Source organism: Otolemur garnettii, unplaced genomic scaffold (genome assembly GCF_000181295.1).
Source record: "Otolemur garnettii isolate 467f Iridium unplaced genomic scaffold, OtoGar3 scaffold00034, whole genome shotgun sequence".
Taxonomy (NCBI): domain Eukaryota; kingdom Metazoa; phylum Chordata; class Mammalia; order Primates; family Galagidae; genus Otolemur; species Otolemur garnettii.
In genome coordinates, this window is record NW_003852429.1 from 8,345,260 (window position 1) to 8,350,868 (window position 5,609).

Below are 5,609 nucleotides of genomic sequence, written 5' to 3' on the forward strand. Positions count from 1 at the left end.
GGTAAGTAATACAAGGCAACCTGAACAAAGGACCAAAACTCCACTCTGTTGGAACCTTTTAAATTTTATTTGCTTGTCCACACATAAGTGACTCTCCTGAGCAAGGAAAAGAGGACGTGCAGGAGCAGAGATCTTCCCAAGAGAAGGGAAGGAAGGAAGGAAGAAGAAAGGAAGGGAGGAAGTTAAGGGTCAAACAGTGTCATCTGGAGACCTTGCTCCCCAGGCAGGGTAGGGCAGATTGCTGGCCTAGGTCCATCCTTCACCTGCCTGCTGGGTTCACAGCCTGGCCCCTCTGTGGTCTCCTCACCCCCTCCTCACCACTCCATGCCTAAACCCTCAGCCCAGGGAACACTGCCTGTTCCTTCCTACTGAAGCCTCTCCTGCATGTCTCCAGAAAGCTATCTGTCAATCTGGAATGTTCATCTACCACCTCCTGATCTTAACCAGTCAAGTGCCTGCTCAGCTCTCAAGGCTCCTCTTTCAGAAGGCCCTCCAGAATATTCTGCCCTAAAGAGTATTTTCCTTCTCTGTACTCCAGCTAAAGTGAGGTGAGGCAATACCTGTGTCTTGTAAGGACTGCCAAACCCTTCTGCTTCCGGTCATTTTGGGAGCGTGAAAATAACAGCAACAACATAAATTCTAAGCCACGATATTCCTATAATCCTAGCACTTTGGGAGACTAGGTGGGTGAATCCTTGAGCTCAGGAGTTTGAGACCAGCCTCTCTACCAAAAACAGAAAAATTAGTCAGGTGTTGTGGTGGGCGCCTTAGTCTCAGCTCCTCAGGAGGCTAGGCAAGAGGATTCCTTGAGCCCAAGAGTTTGGGGTTGCTGTGAGCTATTACATCAAGGCACTCTACTCAGGGTGACAGAGTGAGACTCTGGCTCCAAAATAAATAAGTAAATAAAGAAGAAAATCAATACAATACAATACAATGAAACAAATTCCAGGACCTTATCCAGAACTTCTGAATTGGAATCTTGATCTGAAGCCCAAGAATCTGCACTTTTCATAGCTCCCAAGGTGGAATCTATGCAGCAGGCTTTTACCCATCCAGGTTTGGGAATCACTGATCTTAATATACTAACTTAAGATACTAGGAGAACATCCACGGTGTTTAAACACAGATCCCATACAGGGACATGAGTGAGTTCTCAGAAATAATCTCTGCATGGGGATGACACAGATGACAGTGTTTGGATAAAAGCAGCAGGGGGATCAGGGTGGAGACTGAAGCCAAAACTTTACCTTCCTTGGCCCCGCAACACTCACTTCGAGTAGAACAGTCTTCAGCCTGACCATTTTGCAGTCGCCACCTTGCTGCAGCTCTTTCTCCTCAAGACCACCTTAACTCACCAAAACCAACATGAATAGGCAGCTCAATGGCTTCCATGAAGTGTTCATCGAGGAAGGCACATTCCTCTTCACCTCAGAGTTGATGGCGGAAGGACACCCAGATAAGATTTGTGACCAGATCAGTGATGCTGTCCTAGATGTGCACCTTCAGCAGCACCCTGATGCCAAAGTGGCTTGTGAAACTGTTGCTAAGACTGGAATGATCCTTCTTGCTGGGGAAATACATCCAGAGCTGCTACTGACTACCAGAAGTTGTTCGGGAAGCCATTAAGCACATTGGATATGATGATTCTTCCAAAGGGTTTGACTATAAGACTTGTAATGTGCTGGTAGCCTTGGAGCAACAGTCACCACATACTGCTCAAGGTTCACCTTGACCAGAATGAGGAAGGCATTGGTGTTGGAGACCAGGGTTTGATGTTTGGCTATGCCACTGATGAAACTGAGGGAGTGTATACTTTTAACCATTGTCCTAACATACAAGCTCAAGGCCAAATTAGCAGAACTACTCCAGAAAAGCACTTTGCCTTGGTTACGCCCAGATTCTAAAACTCAAGTGACTATGCAGTATATGCAGGATCAAGGTGCTGTGCTTCCCATCAGAGTTCACACAATTGTTATATCTGTTCAGCATGATGAAAAAGTTTGTCTTGATGAGATGAGGGATGCTCTAAAGAAGAAAGTTATCAAAGCTGTTGTACCTGCAAAATATCTTGTTGAATATACAATCTACCATCTACAGCCAAGTGGCAGATTCACTGTTGGTGGGCCTCAGGTTGATGCTGGTTTGACTGGCTGGAAAATCACTGTGGACACTTACAGAGGTTGTAGAGCTCATGGAGGAGGTGCCTTTTCAGGAACGGATTATACCAAGGTGGATCGTTCAGCTGCTTATGCTGCTCGTTGGGTGGCAAAATCCCTTGTTAAAGGAGGTCTGTGCAGGAGGGTTCTTGTTCAGGTCTCTTACACTTTTGGACTTTCTCATGTATTATCTATCTCCATTTTCCATTATGGTACCTCTCAGAAGAGTGAGAGAGAGCTATTAGAGACTGTGAAGAAGAATTTTGATCTCCACCCTGAGGATCATTGTCAGGGATCTGGATCTGAAGAAGCCAATTTATCAAAGGACTGCAGCCTAGGGCCACTTTGGTAGGACAGCTTCCCGTGGGAATTGCCCCAAAAGCTTAAATATTAAAAGTGTTAGCCTTTTCCCCCAGACTTGTTGGTGTAGGCTACAGAGAAGCTGTCAAGCTCTGAGGGAAAGGGCCCTTCATCCTAAATTTTCCTGTCCTCTTTCAGCTCCTGATCAGTTGCAGTCACTCTAGTCAACAACATGAATTTTAGCTTTTGTGGGGAACTGTAAGTTGGGCTTGCTATTCTGTTCCTAGGTGTTTTGTTCACCATTATAATGAGTTTAGCAAGCATAGGTGATCCATGTGACTGCCTAGAAACAATGTGAAGTAAATAATGCTTTGAAATCAAACCTTTGTGCCCTATCAATGCTCCAAAGTCCTAATTGTATTAACTTTCCCACCAGATGCTAAAAATGTCCTTGTAATGCGCAAGTAAAGTACCTGTAGTTTCACTACAGCCTGTCTGGCAGCCACAGCCCTGTCAGCATAAATTTGTAATGTCTTGAGCTCTATTATGAATGTGAAACCTTCCCCTTATTCTCTCTGTAACTTGATCCATTTCTAATTATGTAGCTCTTTGTCACAGGGAGTCTTCCCTATCCAATCAATCTTGCATATCACAGAAGTTCCCAGTTGGAGCTCTAGCCTGACATCAAAAAAAAAGGCTGTTACCATTAAACCATCTCCCTGGTGCTTATACTCTTAATTGCCACCTCTTTAACAGCACCAAATAGAAATTTCTCCACTTTAGCTGTCTTTTGGAGGACATACGGAATAAGGTTTTTATTTAGTAAATCAATCCTATGCATGGTTTCAGCACTAGCCTAACCTCACCAACTCTTAGTTCTAAGAAAACAGGCACTTGGCGCCCTTGTGATGTCACAGAGAGAAGTCACAGGGCAGTACCTGAGGGTCTGTAGGTTGCACACTTTGGTACCAGATAACTTTCTTTTTCTTTATAAGAAAGGCTGAGTACTCCATACTGCACAATAACTCCTCCCAGGGTTTTAACTTTATTTTCAAAATCAGGTCCAATGAGCTTTCTGAACAGCTGGTGTAGCTACAGAGAAACCAGCTGCCTTCAGAGAGCAATGCTGTTGGCAGGGAGGAGGAAATCCCTTCATATTTGAACGTTTTCTAATTGCTTATTTATTGTATTCTGGGGTATGGCTTAAGTACAGAGAAGCCATCACCTCAGATGGCAGCTTTTAAACGTTTCTTTTCTCTCAACACAATGATTCCTTTAACATGTTTCCAGCATTCACAGGTAGGCCAAAGTGTCCTACAGAAAAACCTTGGGTTAGACCTACGGGGGGTCTGGCTGGTGTTAATAGAAGGGAGGGCAGAGCTGGTGCAGCTGGCCATGGAGAAAGCTGACTTGGCTGGTGTGGTACAGAGAAGCCAGCTTGTTTACATGCTTATGCCATGACTGCTTGTCCTAAGGAGAAAGTACCTTCCAGGGTCTATTTTTGGAGGTTTATTACATATGTCTGGTTCTCAATTCCAACAGTTTAATAAAGATCTAAATCAGTGGTTCTCAACTTTCCTAATGCCACGGCCTTTCAGTTCCTGTGGATCGTGACCCACAGGTTGAGAACCACTGATCTAAATAAAATGCTAGGTTCTACCTTAAAAAAAATTTTTACCTTCTCCTACAGGATGAAACACACACCTTAGGCTTATTCAAAATGCCATGGTAAACTTCAACTCATTAACGACTATCAGTTTTTACCTAGCTGACCTTTTCAGAAAAAAGAAAACTTGCCGGGTGCGGTGGCTTATGCCTGTAATCCTAACACTTGGGAAGCCAAGGCAGGTGGATTGTCTGAGCTCACAGGTTCAAGATCAGCCTGAGCCAGAGCAAGATCCTGTCTCTAAAAAATAGCCTGGTGTTGTGGTAGGTGCCTGTAGTCTCAGCTGCTTGGGAGGCTGTGGCAAGAGGATCACTTAAACCCAAGAGTTTGAGGTTGCTGTGAGATAAGACGCAACAGCACTCTACCATGGATGACCAAGTGAGACTCTGTCTCAAAAAAAAAAAAGAAAAAGAAAGAAAACGTTGTAGAGGGTTCTTTTACCAGAATCACGAGTCCACTACCTCCCCTATGCCTTTTCCCAATCCCCAAAATAATATGCCTTTCAACTTCAAACCAGTAAGAAAGGACCTACAGAGCAGTTCAAATTTCTCACATCTCTCAGGTGCCTGTAACGGTGTGATCGCTATGGAAACACTGCTCAGCAGTTGACCTTCCTAAAGAAGACCTAGAACAAAACCAACTCTAGTGCTGCATTGCCTACAACCCCATTGCAAACACTTTACTTGCTTGTAGGCTGAGTAACAAACTCTCATTCAAGTTCAAATTGTGACCACTATGCAGGATGGCTGCTAACTAAAAGCAATGAAGCAACCTGTTTAGAGAAAAGTGCATTTCTAAGGATTTTCTTTTTCTTTACCATAACAGGCATAAAAAATCAAAGTCATATCTTCCATATGCATACTCCATAATTCACTGCAATTAGGCCAGTAATTTTTTAAAATGCCAATGTTACAGACTTAACATACTATTATTTTCCTTTTAAATAGAATCTGTTACTCAGACTGCGTACTTTATTGATATAACTTTCATGAGTTTTTCTATTCCCTGATATAAGACTTGAAGAAAAGATAGTAAAATTAAAAAAAAAATTAAACGAGTTTTATCTAGCAGCATTCTTAAATTGAGACTATGTTAAACACTTTCCCCAACATCTCCTTTTGAAATAACTGCAGCACATACAAGTGCTCATCAATTTGGTGCAAAACACAAGACTTCTAGAGTTACTGTAATCAAGTTAAAGCAACCAAAAGTGTTTCACTCCCCAAGGCTGGTTTGCCACCTCCAGTATCTCAGGAATACACATCTGAAAAATGAGGGACACTAAACTATCTCATGGTCAAATTCTTTTCAACTCAAACTGTCTGCAATTCAGTGATACCTATTAGAGCTATAGTTTAATGGGCTCACCTCCTAGCGAAACGCCCATTGTGTCATACTTTGCAATCCAGCACTTACCACAAAACAGAACACCTTCAAACTTCCACTAAAGTAGTCAAAAGAACAAAAAGTACCAGCCTTTTTATATT

At 43.0% G+C, this 5,609-nt stretch overlaps 1 pseudogene; it reads left to right on the forward strand.

The window, feature by feature from the left end:
* Positions 1 to 1,347: 1,347 nt before the first annotated feature.
* Positions 1,348 to 2,550, forward strand: LOC100960162 (annotated as a pseudogene).
* Positions 2,551 to 5,609: the final 3,059 nt, after the last annotated feature.